The following is a 21,867-nucleotide window of genomic DNA, read 5'->3' on the forward strand; positions in this document are numbered from 1 at the left end:
TTGGGACTTTTGTTAAGTGACATACCTTCCTCATGGTACTAAATTCCAACCTTTAGAATTCAGAGGAAAATGTATGGAATGGTCCCATATCTTGCTATGCTACGTCATTCATAGCTGTTCTAAAGAATGGTTCCTTCCTGTAGGAAGTAATTCCTTACAGCATGAAAAAAAAACACGTCATACTGAAGTGAAATGAGAACCAATTAATTATTCTTTCTCCTTTATTTTTGTTAAACTACAATTATATGTCCATGTGTATATAAACCAACCCAAAAGGCAGGCGTTGGTAGAGGAATTGTGCCCATTTATACAAAATAGATAATTCTACTTAAAGAGAGATTGAACCCACTTTGCTATAAGTTGAATTTCAAGGTTGATTACATGAATGACGTAAAAAGCAATCAGGAAATGGAGTCAGCAACAGAATTACTTGGGTCCGGCTCCCAGGATGCCCGGGGTGTGGCATTGTTTTTAATGCCCGGCAGGCGGCCGGGCCTGAGTTCAGCCGCTGTCTGACCCCTTCCGCGCGCTGCTGCCCTTTAACGGGAGAGAGAAGGAGAGCTGAGATTCAGCTGCAGTCCGGTGATTTGGGCCTACTTTCTTGTTATAGAAACGAATCCCATATTTTCTTAAGCATGAATGTGGACATATGGTCTGGCACATGCTCTGAAAATGGGACAGCACATTTGAAGTCAGGTCTGTCCCAGTCACGCCGGGACATAGAGCACTGCTCAGAGTGATTCTGAATCTGCTTCTCATTCTGTTCTGAAGCCCAATAGCCACCGTGTCTTGGCGGCACTACCTGAGGGCACACACCTTGACCCCCGCCCCCACCCCCAAGTGCTGTTGCAGGTGCCTGCATAGCTTTTTAGCAGAATAAACAGGACCCTGCCCTGTGGGTTGTTGCCCAGATCCTCTGCAAAATGAAAATATACTGCATTTGCTTGAAATGACTGTTTTTAGAGGAACCTCATGGGGCTTTCATGCAGATCAATAGCTCAGCCTGGGGGATTTGGGCTAGAAGTCACCAGTGAAAGTGTGTCCTGCTGTTGGTGTGTGATAAGGGAGACCGCAGGAAGGGGTAGAGCAGGGCCAGCCATGAGAATGAGGCTAAGGAACAATGGCCTGTGTACAGATGGGTTTGGGAGACGTGGGCACAGAAACCAAGCAGGAAAGAGAATGTTAAACCCAGTAAGTAGAGATGTGATACAAGAAAGACGGTGGGTGACCCTAAGTGAAGAGAAAAGTCCAGCTTCCTGGAACCAAGGAGACAGTCACGACTGATCTAACGCTGACACATCAGCAGCTGGTCTAGAGCATCTGCGCACGTCACCTGGACCAGGATTTGTCCTCATACCTGGGGAAGAAGGCATTGGACGGATGAGGCCAAGAGGACTGGTCTCCCCATGGGGCAGATTGACAAGCGCAGTGGGCCGCACGGTCAACACAGTGTCACTGTCTGTCCTTCACGCCTGGTTGGAGGTTGAAGTTGAGTGTTGTGGGCTCTGCTGCTACACTCTGAGAAGTCAGGCTGGGACAACCTGGGCACATGTCCCAGATCATGCCCCAGACACCCCAGCTTTCTGGATTGACCCCAGAGAGGGACTTCGAGGGGTGCAGACTCTAAACCCACTCAGCTACGTAGGTTTCAGTTTCATCCCCCAAACTGATATTTTTGAGGCTGTGTTACCCCTTTTAATTTAATAGCGTACAAGTTTTCTTTCCCTCCAGTTTAACCTTTAGCTTTTCTCTTATTCATTGAGAGATCTTCAAACAACTGTCCAAAATGTCATATGAGCAGCTGTCCCCGGCGACCTCACCACCCACATGTGAACAGCCCTCCGGTGTGTACACGGGCGCGGCCAACCCCTGAGCTTCAGCCCAGAGGGTCAGCTCCTCCTGTATTTTACACTCACTTGGGCGTCTCAAAAGTACTTTATTCTTTTCAAAATATTTACAAAGCACTCGTACCGTTCCCATCCTGTACCAAGTACAAAATCTCTGCCCCTGAAGCCTGCACTCCTGGGGAGGAGAAAGCCTGAAACACAATTCATTAAAAGCTTGAATCTATAATCCCACGGTCAGATGAGTGCCATGCCTTCATGGGGCTTTGGGAGTAATAACAAGGAGAACCCACTTTAGTTTGGGGTACCGGACAGGCCGCTATGCACTCCTGGCATAGAAGCTGAAGTGAAAGAAGGAGGAAGAGAAAGCCACCCAAAGAGAGGAAGCTCTTCTAGCCACGGGAGGGGCCGTGCGAACATCTTTAGGGAGAGGGAAGGACTCCCAGGTCAGGAGTCGCTTAGAAAGAGACGCGATGCCTGGTGCTGAGGCTGGGCAGGGATGGCAGGTCACTGACGCTGTGCGACTGGCGCTCAGGGCAGATTCTTGGACACAAACCCCAGCCCTGTGACTCAGGATGGAAACACTCTCGGAAACAAGTTCACATTCTCTTGGCCTGTACCTGCCAGCGAGCAGCAGCTTCTGCAGGTGAAGGCGGAGCATTCAAATGATGCTGGTGCCCTGAGGACTCAATACTTAGTCGTATTTAATTCTAATTAATTTAAATTTAAAAGCTGAGGCACAATTCAGTTGTTGGAAAAATTTTAAATGTGTTTAGAATAACTTGGGAATGGGAATCAACTTTTTCAACTGTAAATTTTGTGAAATCTAAACACAGATCAACTACTTCTGATAAAAAGCTGGCATCCAAATTGGGATGTGCCATCAGTGTAAAATATGCACTGCATTCGGAAGACTTAAAATGGAAAAAATGTAAATATCTCATTAATCGTTTTATAGATTAATTGTTGAAATGATATTTATATTTTGGGTTAAATAAAATATGAAAATTGCACTTCTTTCATTTTACATCCGTTCCCATGGCTATAGAAAATTTTAAACTAGGTACATGGCTCACATTATTTTGCTAATGGACGTTGGTGGCCGAGACTCAGTTTCCTCATCTCTGAAATGGGGTTAACAGTCGGGCCTGTATTGCAGGTTTACATTCGGGATGAACTGGTGACACGCATGTACGAGAAGGATTTGGCATGGGGCCTGGTGCTCAGCAAAAGACATCATCGCTGCTACAATGAAAATTCTTGTTTGGGATACAGTAAGTATCCTTCCCGTCGCCCTCCCTTTCACCTGGCATGGCCACTTCATCTCTAAGAATCACCCATTGTTCTTACAAACACTTCTCAGTGTCTCCACCTACCACATCTCTACTTCCTGCTCCCTAGTCACAGTTGCCGTCGTCTTGCATGTGGATGACTTTGTTCCTCCTAAATCGGTACCCTTACGCCTTGCCCGTGATTCTCTGCATTGCATCCAGAGACACCTGCTGAAATGAAAGTTGTAAAACCAAGCATCCCCCGCCCACCGTTGCTCCAGAGTGAGAGAGCGCCCCTGAGGGGACTGTGCTCCTGCCACTGCTGCTGTCACCCCACCAGCCACTGCCTTTCCCATTGCTCAGCCACCCTGCCTTCCCCCACGTGCTCATGTGTCTGCCCCATGTTCCCACTTTTCTCCTGATCGACATCTGCTCACCCTTCAGAAGCTTTCCCAGCTTGGGCTTCTCCTTCCCCCCACTCACCCGTGCTCGTGGTGGCATCTGACACCGTGGAGCTCCTCCATTGAAGCTTTGAGGGTGAGGAGATGCCCCTGTATTCCCAGAAGTGAGTCACACAGTCTAGCCTCTGAGCCATTTTCTGAAAATCAATTTCCCATTGCTGAGTAACCAACTTGCCAAAAACCAATCAACTGAAAATCAATTCAACAAATGACCAATTCACTAAAGGGGTCATTAACCAAAAGACGATTTGCCAAGATACTGATGAATTTCTGCAACTGTCTATTTGTCCCTGCAACTTCCTCTACTTCTGCCACAGCCCAGTCTCTAGGGCCCTCCAATGTCCCTCCCAGAATTGGGTCTAGGGCAGTTTGCAGGTGCCACATTGCTGCAAGGACAGGGGCGGGGGCATGGGGGACAGAATAACCCGTGGGACAATTCAAATGTTTGCTGAACGAATCAACTGAGTAAGCCCAAATTCTTGAGAAACCTCATGTGGTGAATGAAGATGCATGTTCTGTCTGCCTGGACCTAGTTCTGTGGTCCTCCCTCCCCTCCTTGCACAGGAATTTCCTCGGCGCCTCACAGAGTGCGGCCACACCGCTCTGGGCAGCCATTTGCAGCGGCACAGTGCTCACCAGATGATAGAAAGGCTCCTCTAGGAGTGAGAAGGCTGTGTGGGGAACCCTGTGACTATTTTCTTTTCCTTGAAACGTAGTCTAAAAAGACATTACACAAACATTGGGTTATGTACCTAGAAAATAATTCTTCTGCTCCGACTACCTCTGCCGTTATCCTTAAGAAATAGGGAACCTTTCTGACTTTCCAGGAAATTCAGGGAGTTTGATTTTGTTCTATGAAGAAGCATGAGTTGACAAACTAAGAGAAACCAACACTACTACAAATCAGGCATAAATTACTACCTACAGGTGGAGAGTTTGGCACTGGGTAAACACTCAGTAAACAGTAGGTACCTCCTCCTTCTTGCCCTGTCTCACTGGCACCACCAGCCACCTAGTGGGGCTTCTGGGTCCAGAGAGCTAGAGACCCAGGAAGAATCAGACAGTTCAACCATCTGAAGGAAATAGACCCAAGGGTCATGAAGAGGCCACACCCACCATCAGCCCCTTTACCTTGGATTTCAGGCTCTTTGATAATCAGTTGATACAATATGTATTGTGAGATTCAAGGCCAGTTCACTGGCTAATAAAGGTCACTGATCAGCCATGAGTTAATTATGTGAGGAACCCCTGGCTTGCTTCTCCTTCTGAGATGTCTTTGGATGACAGATGAATTAGGGTGGGCCGGGCTATTTGTCTGCGGACAGTTCCCTTGTGGGATGGCACCCTTGTGGACTTCAGTTTCTATAAAATAACCCAGGAAGTTCCATGAAAGCCAAGAGTTACTGGGATAAGTTCTAATTCTGTTTATGGCTTATTGCCTTTTGAAAAAACAAAACAAAACATAATCTTCATGCTGGAAGGAATGCTGGAAACCACGTAGACCAAAGCTCTCTTTTACAGCTGGAGAAGCTGGGCTGCAGAACTCCATGGACTAGCTCTAGTTTGCAGCTAATCAGAGGCAGGGGACAACTAAGAATGGACACCTGGCTTGTCACTTGCTGCTGAATCCATTGCATACGCGACTTTGATGCCCCATAAGTCCACTTGGAAGCTGATGGCTCAGTATTTAGGAAAATAGTAAACGCACTGCTGCAAATGGTACATACATTCCAAAGTCTGTCAGCAAAAGCTCATTTCATCTGAAATGTGGCCGAGGACTGTAAGGGTTCTGCAGTGGAGGAGGAAACTCCCGACTGGCAAGGATCCTGGGAGCGCATTCTTCTGAAAGCTGGCTTTTCCAGAGAGTCAAAGATTTTTATTTTATTCTGAAATGTGTTTTCCCATTCCTTCCACTCAGCAGAAATGTCTTGAGTCCCTGCTTTGTGCTCCCCACCCCGCTAGAGGCTGCGCTGAACAGGACAAGGTCCCCACCTTCAGAGCCGGCATGTCCAGCGTGGGGCAGAAAATAAAGTAAACCTAATGTGTGAGATGTGAGAGGATGAAAACAGGAAGGGGCAGAGGGACTGGCCGCAGACAAAACCCGATGTTAAATGAGACGGTTGGCGCAGCCACCTGTCACTGGAAACACCTCACACCTGAGCAGAGATGATGAGGGCAGGGACCGTGTCCCTATGTGGGGAGGACGTGCTGAGGCACAGCAAGGGGACTGGAGGCCAGAGTGAGCTGAGTGAGCACAGGAGCACTTGGGTGTGAAATCAGGGAAGGAAGGGCCCACCATGCATCACGCAGGGTTCCGTAGACCACGTATGAGAAAGTGGCCCTTTATTTTTATGAAGTGAGGAGCCACTTCATGAATTTGAACAGAGGTATAACATGATCTGATGTTACACTGTTTTGTTTAGAAAGTAGACTTTGTCAGTGAGAAAAAGAAAACCCCACAAAACCAAAAAACAGTGACAGTAGAGAGACTCTTGCCAAAGCCCCTGGAATAACCCAGGGTGGCCTTTCTAGGCTGGCAGAAGCAGGTGTGAAAAGAAGGGACCAGACTCTGGATGTGTTTTGAAAGTGTTTTTATTGATAAAATAACCCACTCCTATGGGTTTTGAAAAACTGACTCAAAAATGATCTCCATTGTTCTTTGCTGCTTATTGTTTCATCTTGATGTGACCAGAGTATGTCCTGTGAGAAACCACAGCAGTGTTTTAGAGTGAGAAAAAAAATTAAGGGCTAAGCCCTAAGACACAACACTATTTGGGATTTGGAAAGAAAACAGTTTTCCCAGAAGAGACTGAAGAGAATGGGTATGGAGTTTGCAGGAGAATTAAAGAGTATGTCATCATGGACTTTGGGGAAAGAATTCCAAAAAGAAGGAAGTGGTTGGGCAGGTTAAATGCTATGAAGAGTGAAGATACAAAATGAAAGGCTCTGGTGGCCTAGGCAATGAGGAAGTCATCGCCAGTGTCTGACTAGGGCAGGGTCTTGGCTTCGCTGGACGTTAATTTTCTAGCTGAGAGCTAGACACACAAGGATTCCATATTGGAGGGAAAAGGAACCCCCACTAGGGCCAGGATTCGCACCCAAACGCACCCAAAACACAGGGGTATGTAAACTACAGGCCCCTGTGTAAGGAGAGCCAAAGGCTGAGTGCCACTAACAGCAAGGAAACCCTGATAGTCTCAGTTTTCACCGTAATGAACATATATTAGCCTCCTCACAACCCTAGATGCATACGGCACATGGAAAATTACTCTCTTTTTTTTTTTTTTGCTGTCTTTTCCTGGATGTTTTTGATGGTCTTGGCATGAGCTTTTGGGTATTATGGTAACAATAATAAAAAATGTGAAGTTATCACTAGTGCTCTCAGTCTTTCCAAATGGTAAATTAATTTTCAGCACATCTCCTTGGGGCAGGTCAGCATTATTAGCTCCATTTAACAAATTAGAACATTAGGGGAAATTAAGGGACTTGCCGGAAACCGTCCACACCACAGGGATTATTTAAGGGCTGACTTTCGTCGTTGGGGCGCTTTGAAACCATTTTGCGTCTCCTCTTCCTTATTCTGTCCATCTCATAGTCATTTTTCCTAGGTAGGCTCTCCACCGGGGAAAACTGAGGCGCAGTCTTCTGTGAGGTGTTAGCCGCCCTTTGTCAGCGTTCTCTACTCGGTATTTAAGTGCGGGAACCTTCCAAGCTGCTCCCGCTGTCTGACCTAACACCTGCTCAGCATCATCGTTTAGGGGTGTCAGAGTTGCTATTTGGACAAACCCATGTCTTCCCTCCTGCTCAGTTCTTTCTGCTGTGCTTCCTGCCTCAGTGGGTGGCACCATCACCCCCCACCCCCACAACTGTGCAAGCCAGACATTTAGGGTTCACCCTTGATGACGCTGACCTCTCTGCCCCGAATCCCCTCAATCTTCACGTTCCTTTGCTTCCATTTCTTTCATGTGTCCCTTCTCACCCACTTCTTTCCATCTGAACTGCCGCGATGCTGTGCAGAGAAGCCATCACTACCACCTGGGCCTCTGAAATCGCCTCCTCTGAGCCTGTCCAATCCAATCTCTATGCTAAAGCCAGAGTGATGACACCTGATGAAACCTGACTGCATCCTCCCTGCTTACAAACAGTCAGGGCTTCTCTGTGCTCTCACGAACAGACCACAGCCCTTACGAGGCCTTACGCATTCTTTTAGTTTGACTGCTTCCACCTCTGTTTCCAGCTCCTTCCATGAAGAGGACCCCACACCCCAGATGGCTAGGCCAACCACCATTTCAGGCTGCTGAGACCTGGATAGGGGACCCAGCTACCCCCAGGCCAACTGTGAGGTAATAAGTTTGCGCTCCTTTAAGCTACTTCATTTGGGGTAGGAGGAGGAAAACAGGCTTGGAGGGCAGCAAGCGATGCAGGAAGCGTGGCGGTGGCTCTCGGTGCACGTGGGCAAGTGATTGGAATCCCAGGGGTCCTCCTGTCCCCTTCCAGAGACAACTGGTCTCAGCTGTGTAGATTCGGTTTCTTTTTCTCTTTCCTCATTGCTGCTTGGAATTTAGTTTTCTGGGATAACATTCTTCATTTGCTTGTCTTAAATCTGCTGTGCAACTAAGACAACTTGGCTTTTCCTGGTCATGATTCTATGACTTACCACCCAAACCAAGGACTCACTGTGAAATGGGAAACTGTTAGTCATGGTGCTGGGTTTGCAGGCCCGGACATGCACCGCTGGGCACACTGGAACACATGGTCACACCCAGCTGTTGTCCCCACCCCTAGTTTCCCTGTCATTTCAGTTTATGTCTTTTTTAAAATGTCCCTTTATGATTATCTTAGTGCTATTTAAGGCGGAACCAGAAAAAAATTGTAATAGATGCATGTACTCACTATACTTGTTTTTACTCAGTTTAGAGGTTTTTGTTTTTTTCAAAGAATAATTAGGTATAAAGTTTTATCAAATGAATTTTCTTCATCTGTTGAGATGATCATATGATTTTCCAAATTAAAATAATTGTTTGGTTAATTATTTTGTTTGGTTTTTAAAATGTTTAAATAGATTGTACTTCTAGGAAAAATACAACTTGATTTTGGTTTTTCATGTGTAAACATACACATATGTATGTTGCTGAATTTCTTGTTAATATTTTAGTTACAATTTTTTTAGCTCCTTTCCTTAGCAAGAAGTGATCTTTTCTTTGCATATTTTTAAAATTAAGCCTATGCTACCTTCATAAAGTGATTTGAGATCATTTGCTTTATATATATGTATGTATATATGTTTGTATGTATAGATATACTTATGTATGTATGTGTATATATATATATATGTATGTATGTATGTATACTGGACTATTTGGGGTAAATGTAGCATTATTTGCTACTTGCAAGTTCGGTATAACTCACCTGTTAAATATTAGACTCTGGATAGTCTTTGTGGGACAATATTTAGTGATTCAACTTTGTAATGGTGATAGGACTATTCTAGTTTTCTGTTTCTACTTGAGTCAATTTTGGAAATTACATTTCTCTAGGAATACAGACATTTCATTGAAGTTTTCAAATTTATTGGCATAGAGTCATTTATATTCTTATCTTCTAAGCTCTTTAGATTTTGTTATTGGGTTTATTATCATTCCTAGTATTACTTAATCTGTGCCTTATGAATTTTCTCAATCAATCATACAAGAAGTTTTCAACTTTGCTTCTTTTTTTAGCTTTTGGATCATAATTCTCTCTAGACTAGATTTTTAAATTTTGTTAATATTTGTTCTTTGCTTTCTTTCTTTGTGTTTTTTTCTATTATTTTCACCCTACCTAAATTAGAGTCTCAGCTCATCAGTCTTAAGCCTTTCTTCTCCAGTAATGTCAGCATTTGAGACTGTCCCTCCTTGGTAAGTGCTGCTGGCCGTCCAGCCTTGGGCGGCTCCATGGCTTGCTTCCTGTCTGTGCCGTGTGCAGCCATGACCCCAAACTCAAGGTCTCTAGTGCAGCCTACTTGAGAGTTACAGCTTCCTACTTTCACCGACTTTTTCGTTTCTCAATATTTTTTACTTACTTACCAGCTCAATGATAATGTTAAAGATGTGTTTTTAATATTTTTTCCCCATGTTTTTGGCAGATTTCAGTGATAGCCGAGTTGGTGTGGTTGCGAGCCTCTCAGTGGTGAGAAGTGTCTTGTCCATGCCTTTAGTGTTTAAGAACCTTGAACCCACTTTGCTTTCTGCTCTCATGTGAAAGGGGTGTGGTCTTGCCTCTTTGTTAAGCTCTTCCAGCAAAACTTCATAGCCCAATTTTTAGGAACCCACAATGTTACTTAATTTATTTAAAACATGATGACTAAGTGTTTGGGTCACCGTCCCGAGCCCAGTTACAAACCTCTGTCAGAACCTGTCGTCAAGTCAAAATCCAACTGAACGTTGGCCAAGAAGCCCTGAAGACTTCCTTAACTTTGTTGTGTGGACCCCAGTCGTCACCCGTGAGCCCAGCTGGATATAACTTAACATGATAACAACACGAAAGTAGGCACTGCTTGGATTCTTTTCATCAGAACAGTCTATGTCCCAGGTGAATGCAAAAAGATGGGGGCAGGACAGAAACAAAGGGCCTCGTTAGTGCCAGTGAGTGTATTTCTTCATTCCAGATGTTTATGAAGCTCGGTGCTCATCCCACCAGGATGCTGTGCTCCATTTATAGCAAAACAGCAATGACAGCAGTGTATTCATTGGGTACCAAATCTCGTGGGGCTACTTTTCACAACAAAGGGAGAAGATGCATTTTGCTTTTTGCAGCAATGCTGAGAGTGCTTGTGAAACACTTTGCAGTTTTTGATGTGCTTTCTTAAGACTTACCTCATCTTTAGAGCAATCAGTGGCGATAAAGAGTTAATATTGTCGATATCTGTAAATGAGGAAACCAAGGCTTGGAGACATGAAATGACTTGTCCAAGTTCATGCAGCTACTATGGCAAAAATGAGTCTCAAAGATCCCAAATCTTGTTCCCTTTTCTACATAACAAGTCACCTGAGACCTTTTCCCATCAGGGTTTGACATTTGTAGTTTCTGTTTGTCTGCGGTCACAGCAGTAGACATCCAGACTCTCTATTAAGTTTGTTTTTGATGATGGGCTATCTGGTTACAGCGTCAGCCTTCCCATCAGACTGAGAGCAGTGCTCTCTGTGGGAAGGCGTGAGGCACCTGGAAAGCAGCCAGGCTCTCGGTGCCTTGCAGACCAGGTTTACAATTTGGTCCTCAGCCTAGGAGCACTGAGAAGCAGGAAAGCCTTTCAATCAGGTTGCGTGTTTGTGTCTGTTCAGTGTCATTGAGAATTCTGTAGATGGGCTTGGAGGAGTGGGAAGACCTCGTTAGGAGGCAAAGTCCAGGTGAAAAGCTCTAACTAGGGAATGGAAAGGACCAGGAGGAAAAGAAAGAGACGTGTAACTCCTTTCTGGGGCTGTAAAGACCAAAACGTTCTCTTTCAGTTCTCCAACACAGTGCTGTCTTGGAAATGCCCTTGTTTGAAGAGCAACAGAGGGGAACCAATCTCCTGTTGTTAAGCCTACCTGCTTTCAATGGTCCTGAAATGTAACTTAGAAATCATTCCAATAGTTTTGCTTTGTCTTGTGCACCTGAAACTAAAAAAAAATAAAAATTAATCAATAAAAGAATCATTCCAATAAGCTAACATTTTACCTTCATATTATGATTGCAGTGATACGTACATGCGTATATAGGTATATGCACACACATATGTGTATGTATACATATATACGCAACCTCTGTAATAGCCTTATTAGCACAGATTTTGGCTTTTAAATTTGATAATTTGTCTGGGCCTATGGTACGTGTAAAATGCTGATTATAAAACTGTGATCTTTCTACTTCATCCTATTTGATTTCTAAACTTGCTAACAGTTTCTTCATCTGAGTCCAGTTCAAACACAGTCAAGTGCGTACAAAGCAGAAAGGCTGGAAAAGGCCAGGCTCCCCGTGTGGGTTTTCACCACATTTGGAAACTCAGGAAGCTGTGATGCTGTTTGCCTAGGAATCCGGAGGCTGCTCTGGATTGAAACCCGGGCTGACTGCTCCCTTCCGGTGATGTGGCACTGCCTGGCGACTTGCCAAGGACTCTCCCTAAACGACAAGGAAAAGTGAAGCCAAGACAGAAGAGGACGTCTTTTCAGTGTCAATGTGCACGCAGGACGCTTACAAATACACCAAGTGGCACTGAGCGGTCAAGTGTGGCAAACAGCAGTTTCCCTTTTTCTTTCTATGAGTGACAGCACCTGAAAATTGCAAAAACAACAACAACAACAAAAATGTTTAAATAATCTGCAAACCAATCTGGATCACGTACACCCTAAAAACATGAAAATTGAGTTCTGACAGTAATGAGAGTGTCTCTGCCAATGAGTACCCCAGACAAAATCAGGGAACACCAGCGTGTGAGTGTGTGTGTGTACGCACGCGTGGGTTCTGTTGTCTGACTCCCGTTTGCATTTATGATGAGCATGATGTCTTTCCTCATGAGAAATGCAATAATCTGAGACGTTGACAACACCACCTCCCTGGCCACCTGCTCTCTCTGTAACTCCCAGGTCTGCGCGCTTCCCGTTCTTTTGTGGCTCTCCCTTTCCGTTTTGCCCTTTGGGTTTTCCAGATGGCATGTCTAGCACTTCTTTCAGTATTTTAAGCGGACCCTTGCTTACAATGTGGCTTCTCAGTGCACTGTATTTTATAACAGTCAAAAATAGTTTAAAAGCTGAGTGGAAGTCATGGTGCTGGGCCAAAGCCAAGTTTAACTCTCTGGACTCACGGGAGCTCAGCGGTTGCTTTAACTTCTCATGTCTGTGTGTGTGCAGGACCTGGGCCGCTGTGCGAGGACGAGTCCTGCAACGGAGCTCTCGTGGCGTGAACATGGAGCTCGCCACTGCGTGGGCGTGGGACGCTGTGTCCACTCTTGAGCCCGGACTTTGAAAGTCAGTCTCAGCCCAGACAGCCTGTCCAGAACTTAGTTTTCAACTACTTCAGAGTGTTTTCTTTCGTTCTTCTCTCTTCTATGGAAATTGGTCTTCTGCTATCATCAGATCAGGTGATTCTTAACAAATATTTTAATGTAGAAATTCCAGTTTCATTCACACAAAGTTACTGAGTTTTGCTGCCCTTCCCTGCCCCTTTCCTCCCCAAGAATTAGTCTCTATTTGAAAGAGCAAAACATTATCTGGTCCCAAAGCCCTGTTTTGTTTGCTTGGTTTTCGTCTTTACTCATTTGCTATAGTACCAATAAGTTACACAACAGGCCAAGGTAACCCTAACACCTAATAATTCACACAATTATGCTCACTCTAAAAGCCCCTATCAGTAGAATGACCATTAGGTATTTTTCTTTTGCTATAGTTGCATTAATTTGGGTGGCTAACCATGTGTATTCTTAAATATACTTTATTCTTCTGAAACAGTGGTTTTCTAAGTTCCCTAGGTTTTCTTCTTGTATAAATCTGTACAGCTAAAGTCAAATTTATTTAGTTGAATTTACATTTTATGTCTCTACAGTCAATGAACTCACTTGCCTGCCTCACGATAGCTTACATTATTGCCTTTTGAATAACAGCACCTGTAGGTCCAATGCTCAAAAAATTATTTATGATTTCATTGACTTGCTTGCTCCCCTCCTTTAAAAGTGTTTTAGAAAGTAAGATGACTACTTTGCATATTCGTTCAGTGTTCTTTTTTTTCCTTAAGTGCCTTCCTCATACATAGCAGCAATAAAAATATGGGTCTACAACCTGTCATCTGCAATTCGGAAGTCCAAAACGCCCTGCAAAACGGTTTTGTGTGTATGTTTAGTTGCCCATTTGGAGGCGAGCCTGGGCCGCTCCCAAGTCGTTAGACAGTCACACCTGCTCCAGGCAGTGGGAACCTCCCTCGTTTCTGTCCAGCCTTCTCAGTGTGGCTGTCACACGTCTGCTGGGCGCCTGTTGACTACCAGACCCTCCAGGTGGCCTTGCCAGGCACAGGACGTGTACCCTGTATCTTTTCTAAGATCAAAAAAAAAAAAAAAATCTGAATATGATACACATCTGACTCAAAGGGTTTAAAGTAAGGGTTTACAGGCCTGTATTTTGAAATAAAATTAAATGTGGGCTTTTTTAGACTGTGATAGTGTTTGATTTGCTAGTTTCAGTATAAATGATGAATTGTAAAAATTTAGTTAAGATCAAAATCTTTTTGTGAGTGATGATAAAATGCTGACTTTACATTTTCACGATTTCAGAAAGGGTTAAATAATTTGGGGACTTGAGAAATGTTAAAATAATGAGGTATTTACTAAATAATACCCCCTACCCCCAGGAATGAGCACTTTGTCTTTAACTGGCAATCGTACCACCTTTTAAATTAGACAGTGTTGGGCACCAAAGTGACCCTAATTCCATTTGAGTCCCCAGCTGCAGTCATCGTTCCAGAAACAACTGAATGTTCAGAGTGCGAAGAGAAAAAGCAAATTACCCAGGCAGCTAATGCTTAACTTGGTTGTTTTTTCGGGATGACAGAGGTAGGACTAGCCCTGTGCAAAATTATGAAGGGGAAACATTTTACTTTGATCCCCTCCCAGAGTGTCTCTCAGCAAACCCTCCCAACGCCACCTTGCTTCCAGAGTAATTTAATGTTTCTTAGCTGGTGGCTAATTCCTCCTAAGACTTGTCTTATGATGCTGTTAGTTTCCCGTGAGACTCCATCCAGGGACCTTTCTTTGTATGATACAAGGGAGATTTAAAAACGAAGTCCTCAAGGAGCCCGTTCTTGATGGTGGAGTGACCAGAACTAGGCTGCATCACGTAGGAACTCACGTCTGATGACCTGTCCCCTAATTCTGCTATTAGGTCCCACCCTCCATGTGCCCGTCAGGCTGCTGCTCTGGATTCCGGAAAGAGACCTGACTTACTTGTCCTGTTCTTTCTTTTCTACATGCCTTTCAAAACCTCTATGTACAGGTCTGTACATATTATGTATGTATGTGCGTATATATGGCGTCATTTAGCTTTGATTTAATGCAGTCCTTACAAAAGATGAGTGAGTGACGAGAAGTGGTTTGCAGCAGTGGTGAATTGCCCTGAAATCTGGAGCCTAGGGGGACGGACACGAGCTCCTTCCCAAGGTTAAAACGTTCTGCTGGAAATCCGTCTTTCAGGCTGTCTTTGTGCTACACCTAAGTTACATAATTAGAGGAAGGGGAGGCGTATGATAGTAGCCCAGGTGAATATTTGATTTCTGTCAGTTTTAATGCTCATTTTCATTTGTCTTTCACATGCTAACAGTTCACCATCTGTATAGACGTAGCTGTTGTTCAACCCAATGCCAGGGTTCACTGACAAACTGTAGAACCATTGAAATTCATGAGATGCCAATGGGCTTTGCACAATGAGAGGGCAAGACATACACACGCGTGACACGGAGCTTTGTGCTCACAGGTTTAGAAGGGAAATCCTTAAACTAGTTTGAGTATGTTTAAGGAGTTCCTTTCTATTTGTATAATTATTTATAAGTAGAATATCCAATAACTGGGAAATAAAACAGAACACGCAATACCACTTCGCTTCAGTGATGACCTGTCGACATCTAAGCAGCAGCCTGGTACCTTCCGAATTGTTTCTATCTGCATAGTAGATTCACATCACATGCCTCTTTACCTTGCAGACAATCCTGTAACATCCATTATTTAGTAAGAAGCAGAGACAGAAAATAACTAAGTAATGTAAGCGACATAGTCATTTGCGTGGGTGAGTGCGAAGCCCACAGAGAACGTCAGGAGGGGTCACATGAAAAGCATGGAGAGAAATGTGGGCCGCTTCTAGGAGCAAAGACTGAGCCCTTCCTGAGGAGCGATGAGGAAACGGGGCCCTCAGCTTCAGGAAGGCGGGGAAGTGAAGTCGGCAGCAACTTCGGTGCGTGGGAATGCGCAGGTGCAGGGCCAGGGGTAGGCGAAGCCCCACGTACCTCCTCGCTTCCTTCCTGTGAGACTCGCAGAATGAACAGAACATGTCCCAGGGGCCACCTGGGGGGAGGAGGAGGCCTTAGCTGCGCTTTGTGTTACAAACAACGCGTAGGAACTTGGTGTTGGTGTGCATTTCATGGGATTATATTTCATTATACAAATGGGCAGACAATCCCGTGATCATTTCTTATAAAATGTTAATTATGCTTATTTATTAGGCTTCAAAAATTGTAGCATCTTAGCTCAGGAAAGTTGCACTTGGAAATCTGATGTTATCTTTCTGTGTTCTTTTGTTTTTATAGTTTATCACTAGACCAGAAATATTATGCCAAAGACTGAAAATTATTATGCCAAAGACTGAAAATTAGTGATCTGCTCAGATGACGAAAAGGGAAACACATCCTTCCATATCTTAGGGGGAAAAATGAAGGTATGAAAATAAACTAAACCTAAGCTCAGCACCTCCAAAATATATCCCTTTGACTTTTTAAAATCAAAATTATACATTCACCTCACTTTTAAAAAATCAAGCAGTTTTACAAGGTTTTGAGGTCAATGCTCCGCGGACATTTGTTCTAGCTCCAGAAGCAGGCACTTTCCGTTCTTAGCTGTCGATTCTAATAGTTACTGTTCATCTGTATTTGCTTCTATATTTCTGAGTGTCATTCTTACACTGATGTTCCTTGTGTTTCTAGTTGAGACAGTATCTGGTGACTTTCTGTTTCTGAAGACGAGGATTTACACTTCTTATCCCTACTCCAGATGCAGCCACGTTCCCCACCCAGCCTCCAAAACCAGTTATATTTTGAGAGAAAATACCCAATGTTTGCATTATGATTACTATGTAAATATATTCACAACTGAGGCTTATAGATACCGCTGCAGCCCCGTCTTGTATAATATTTTTGTTTGTTTTCTCTGGAGTTAATAATTGTCTTATTTGCTTATTTTCATAGTTTGTTCCATTTCTAATTCAGGTCCAAACTCTACCAGAAGAACAAGCTCTCCATCAGGTAGCCTCTGCATCCTTGGAACATCCCGCTGGAACCGCAGGTCTTCCTGGCCAACCTAGGCCAGTTTCCCTCTAGGCTTGTTGCACTGTGGCTGTCTGGGGAGCTGCATTGCCGTCGTGATGGACAATCCCTTCGCCTGTTCCCTAGGTTGAATCCCAGGCCCTTTTCCCATCTGGGTTTACCACTTAAGTTTGGGTGGGGCCAATCCATTAGTATCTGCAGAGAAAGAATGCCTACGAGGCCAATTATTGACACACATGTCAGGGTTGCATTTGGCTGCTTGCAACAGAGAGTTTCGGTTTTGTTTTCCCCATGGCAAGAAGCATGAAGGTAGGAAATTCAGGGTGGTGTGGTGTCTGCTGCGTCAGCAAGGTGTCAAGTGCATTCCATGTTTTGATGGTGTCATCACATCTGTGTCCAGGGAGAGGGAACCAAACCTTCTCCTTCCTATCTTTGTCCTTTTATTCGGAAGTAACTGCTATAGAATTCCACGCATACCTCACTGGCTGATTTAGGTAACAGACACTCCTAGATGTTGTGGCTGTTTTCTGGGAGTTGTACTGTCATAAGCAAGACTGTGATTCTGTTCATGAGGAAGGTGGGGGCAGTGGTGTGTGATTAATGGCTGTCCTGCACCTTGCATGTCTGTAACTTTGTCCATTCTTTCTCTCATTCTTCACTGTCAGTCTAACTGGACAGAATTCTAGGTTGGAAACCAAGTCCTCACGACGTGGGAAGTGTTTTCTCTTGTGACCCCTACACAGTGCTGCCAGGTGAAAGCTCGCTGGGCTTCTGGCTCCTCAGGCTTTTTATGCGACCTGTCTACCACCTTTCCAATGTGTTTTGAAACTCAGGATTCCATGTCTTGATGGGCCCTCAGGAAGGGTTTTCAATCTGTGACCCTGTGTCTTTCAGTTTGGGGAGCATTTTAAATTTAGTTCTTTGATAATTTCGTGATTCTTTTCTCTTTTTCTGGATCTCCTATTAGTCAGACATTGGACCTCTTGTTGGATTTTCTAATAGCCTTATTCATTTTTCTCCTATTTTCCGTCTTCTTTTAGTTCTACTTGCTAGGAAATTTCACAAGACTTTCTTCCAATCCGTCTATAGGACTTTTTATACATTCTGTCAAATTTTAATATGCAAGAAATCTTTTTTGGCTCTTTGAAACCCCCCTTCTTTTTTGTGTAAATTCTCATTCTTACTTTAGGTATGCTTTATCTTCTCTCATTGCCCTGAAAATATCATTTTTTGGAACTTTTCTTCTGTAACTTTTGTTTCCTACAAGTTTCTGAGCTTTTCATTTCTTTTGTTTGCTTCTGTGCCTGTTTTTCATATTGGAGACTATTCTCAGACGTCTGGAAATGCTTTTTCTCAAAGCTGATTTGAAGCTCTGTGTGAATGTTGAGGCTTGTCAACTGGTCAACGCGTGGGCCTCACTATCGGGGGGTATGGCTGAGCTATTTCATTAGGGAAACTCCAGATGCAGTACAAGTATTTTTTCTCTTTAGAGTCTCATTCTTCTTAGGAAAATATTTCACAAAATTCTACCTGTGGAGTTCACGTTCATCTGTCATCGTTCTAAGAAGGACGTTTGGGGATTCCCTTTCGGTATGTTGTCTCTTCAGTGCCTCCTACACTATCTCAGCTCTGTACTCGCCTCCTGGGTCCTCATCCTCTCCTAAAAACAAACCTCCGGTTCTGTCTTGCCGTGAGAGAACCCCTCATTTCCATCTTTCCTGAAAGGTGAGGCAATGGATCTACAAGAAACATGACTGCTTCTTGAACAGACTTTCAAACAATGCTTCTGATCTCACCCTATCCCACCTCCATCCCAGCTTCCGAGTGCACTTGACTCCCCAATTCCTCACCATTTCTGGGGTTCTGTGGCCCAAACTACCTGTGGGCTTTCTGCAGATGGGCACAACCATCGGGATAGTGACAGTTGCCTTTCATACGTCACTTTCCTGCTTCCAAATTTTCATTGCTGGCATCCTTTCTTCTGTTTCATGCATTATTCCTTGGGTTTACGCCATCATGTAACCCGTTTGCTCTCACTTCTGTGGGCTTTGAGAGGACCCAGTAATTTGCCATGTTTAGTGGGAGTTTAATGTTATTCACTAACATTAAAATACCCACTTCTTATTCCCTCCTTTACCCTCACCTTTTGGCACCTCCTCCCTAACTCAACACGTAAAGGAGCAAATATTCATTGTTCTCTGGAGGAAGAAGTAAGAACTATTTCTTTCAGCTCCAACCTAAATCTTACGTATGAGATTAGAGAACAACATGTATATGGTGGGCCCGCCAAATCAGGAAAGTTGCCTGATGACTATATAGAGAAATGGACTGAATATTTTAAATATGGCTGACTTGACAATATCAGGGACTAGGATAGTCTGACCAGTAGCATTTTGTCCTCAAGAAATGAGTAATCTTCCAGGCTGTGTATCTAAGTCCTTGGACTGTGACTCACCCTCAACCCTGGGATCCACTGCTCTCTGCCTCCTAGATCACACTCTATGCCAACTCTTGTCCTAGATTTTCCTGGCTTCGGATATCAGCCCTTACTGTGTGCCCAAGAGGCATCTTCCTCCTAAATGTGATCTGGAAATTCTTCAGATACTTTTGAGATAGTTTAGCAGATCATACTTGAGCAATGAAGGCCATCTGAAGACTCAGACAAAGACCTCGCCAGTCTTAAAGTTTGAGTAACCTAAACAATAAATCATTATTAACGGGCGGACCAAGTATTCATTCAAGTCTACAAGTTCTGGAGGATTATGGTCACAGTGCTGTATGTTACAACTCCAGGACTTATTTACTTCTTCAGCAAGTCTGTACCTTTTCAACACCTTCACCCATTTCACCAAATTTTACAATAAACTTTTTTGGAAGCTATTATTTAGGAAGATGAAAGACAAGAAAGAAGGAAGCTAGGGTGGGAGAGAAGGATAAAGGGAAGAAACATGTCATAAAAGGGTATGTTTAAAGAAAAAATTAATAAATCCCCTTTTCTCAATGAGGTCATGATGAATGTGTGCCTTGTTCACTCTGTTTCCCCACATTTCCATTGAACAAAGGTGCCCTCGTGATGTCACTAAGTATATGAAATTCATGTCACAAATCTACTGAGGAAATAGTTACTTCTACGTAAATGTCAACATTTTGTATAACTTTTTATTTGAAATAAATTGATGTACAGAAAAGTTTCAGAAGTTGTTCAGAGTTTCCATGTGCCCTTCAGAGCAGCTTCCGCTCACCTGTGTTGGCAGCTTCTGTAATCACGACCCCATTGTGGATGCCAGGACGTTCACACTGGTGCCGCACGATTAACTGAAGTGCAGGCCTGGTCCCCACTTGCCCGTTTTTGCTAACGCCTTTGCCCGCCCTAATATCTAGCACATGTCGTATGTAGCGTTAACTTTGGGTCTCCCAGGCCCTCTCCAGCCTGTGACACTTCTCATTGTTTCCTTGTCCTCTGCAGTGTAGATGAAAATGAAGCCTGTGCCTAACGACGACGGTTGACTCGTTGCTGAAGGTGTTTGATACCATGCAGGCAGCAGACGTTCTTTGGCTCAAACAGTGTGCTTGTGACGAATCTTCTCTCACGAATCCAAGCTTCCAGCGAGTGAACAAAAGTGCAACAATTGTCCCCTCCGTGGACCGCTGGCGGGGGCCCCGAGAAACCAATTAAATCATACAACCAGCTAAGTTTTCTGTGTGAGAAGGTGAAAGATCTGACATTATTGTGGACGCTGTAGATAATTTGGTTAAGAAGTTTATTGCTATCAAATATATGGTGATAAAAGGAGAACTGAGTCTGGGTGGTGAGCACACAATGTGATTTATAGATGATGTAATACAGAATTGTACACCTGAAATCTATGTAACTGTACTAACAATTGTCACCCCAATAAACTTTAATTTAGAAAAAAGAAGTTTATTGCTGAAGATAAAATTGTTTATTTTTACAATGAAATTAAGAAGACAAATATTGATGGAACCCAGAATCATGGTAAAAATTATTTGTATTAGATTAAGAAACCTACGGAACAGAAATGCATTTGGAATTGGTTGTGGTATGCACACATGTAACCCATATCTCTGTCCAAACACGCTATGATAATTCACAATAAAAATAGAGAAAAGTCTCAAATACACACACATACACACACACACACACACACACACACACACACACGAACTACAAAATTTTGTGACAATGATATTGTTGAAAACAAATCTTCCATGTGAAAATACACACAAAAAATATATATTTAATTCTTTAAGGAATTACTTTGTAAATAAGAATAGGTCATTTTCTGGAGTAAATACTTTGATAGAGCTCTGATTTTTAATTGGATGAATGTATATTCAGTGAAATATTTTTAAAAATATCCTGAATACTGAAAGTTTATTTGGTCAATCTTGTCTTAAAGAAGAAATATTTATCAAAGCAATAAAATCTCTATGGAGTTGGTTTTAGACCAAATTACCAATCAGTGCACTTGTGGATATTTTCTAATTCCTCATTGTTTCTGTTTTCTTGATGGTCAGATGGCTGATAATATCGCACAACCTGAAGGACTTTCATGAGAAGGAAGTGAGTTGATGAGTCCATGGTAAGCATCCACCATAATGAGCAACACTGAAGATTCTTCTAGAAATGGTTGCTACTATTACTTTTCCGAGTCTTACCTAAACATCTGGTGCCAGTTAAGTTCAGTACAAGCACCTGCCTGGGAAAGGACAGCTTTACCAAATTGACTTTATATCCACCTCCCAACTTTTACAAATCAGGACATACTTTATTCTCTTCAGCATGGCCTCGATTCCATCTTCTGGCCTTTTCATGGTAACGGTGGCTCGGTGGAATTCTCATTTACAATATTAGACTGCCAGTGGGGGTCCTCTCTCTTTGTGGGACTCTGGTTGAAATCAAACAATGATCCTTGCAAGTGTGGGAATGGATCATGAAAAACAAGAGGGCAGAGGAACTGCCTTGAGTATGTAGTATTCTTTATTATCATTATTAAAACATATAAACACAAGCATTGAATGAGCAACAATCTGGAAAATCAAGTGGGATTAGAAGTTATGAAAGTAGAGAGATGGTTTCGGAATTGTCTTCCTAAGTTGCTTAGATGCAGAGGGATGGGACACCTTTGCCTAGGACATCTGACCCCAAGTCACCATGATTGTGATCAGCCCTGAAGGGAAGTGGCTCACAGGACAACGCTCTCTCCCTTAGGAGACCTGTCCCCAAGTACATAGCCACGC

General features: G+C 43.5%; 1 long non-coding RNA gene across 2 annotated transcripts in view; it reads left to right on the forward strand.

Moving 5' to 3' along the window:
- LOC141571491 (uncharacterized) overlaps positions 1–21,035 on the forward strand; it is a 162,863-nt gene extending 141,828 nt beyond the window's left edge. Inside the window, exons 4-10 of one of the 2 annotated variants that reach the window (XR_012496224.2) lie at positions 3,004–3,118; positions 7,814–7,919; positions 12,441–12,670; positions 14,460–14,570; positions 15,874–16,001; positions 16,549–16,731; positions 20,072–21,035. This is a non-coding gene — a long non-coding RNA (uncharacterized LOC141571491). Of the gene's footprint in view, positions 1–3,003; positions 3,119–7,813; positions 7,920–12,440; positions 12,671–14,459; positions 14,571–15,873; positions 16,002–16,548 lie in introns of both variants that reach the window. The other variant, XR_016020517.1, reaches the window with a different exon arrangement.
- Positions 21,036–21,867: the final 832 nt, after the last annotated feature.

Source organism: Rhinolophus sinicus, chromosome 2, assembly GCF_057876585.1.
Source record: "Rhinolophus sinicus isolate RSI-liver-muscle chromosome 2, RSI-T2T, whole genome shotgun sequence".
NCBI lineage: Eukaryota > Metazoa > Chordata > Mammalia > Chiroptera > Rhinolophidae > Rhinolophus > Rhinolophus sinicus.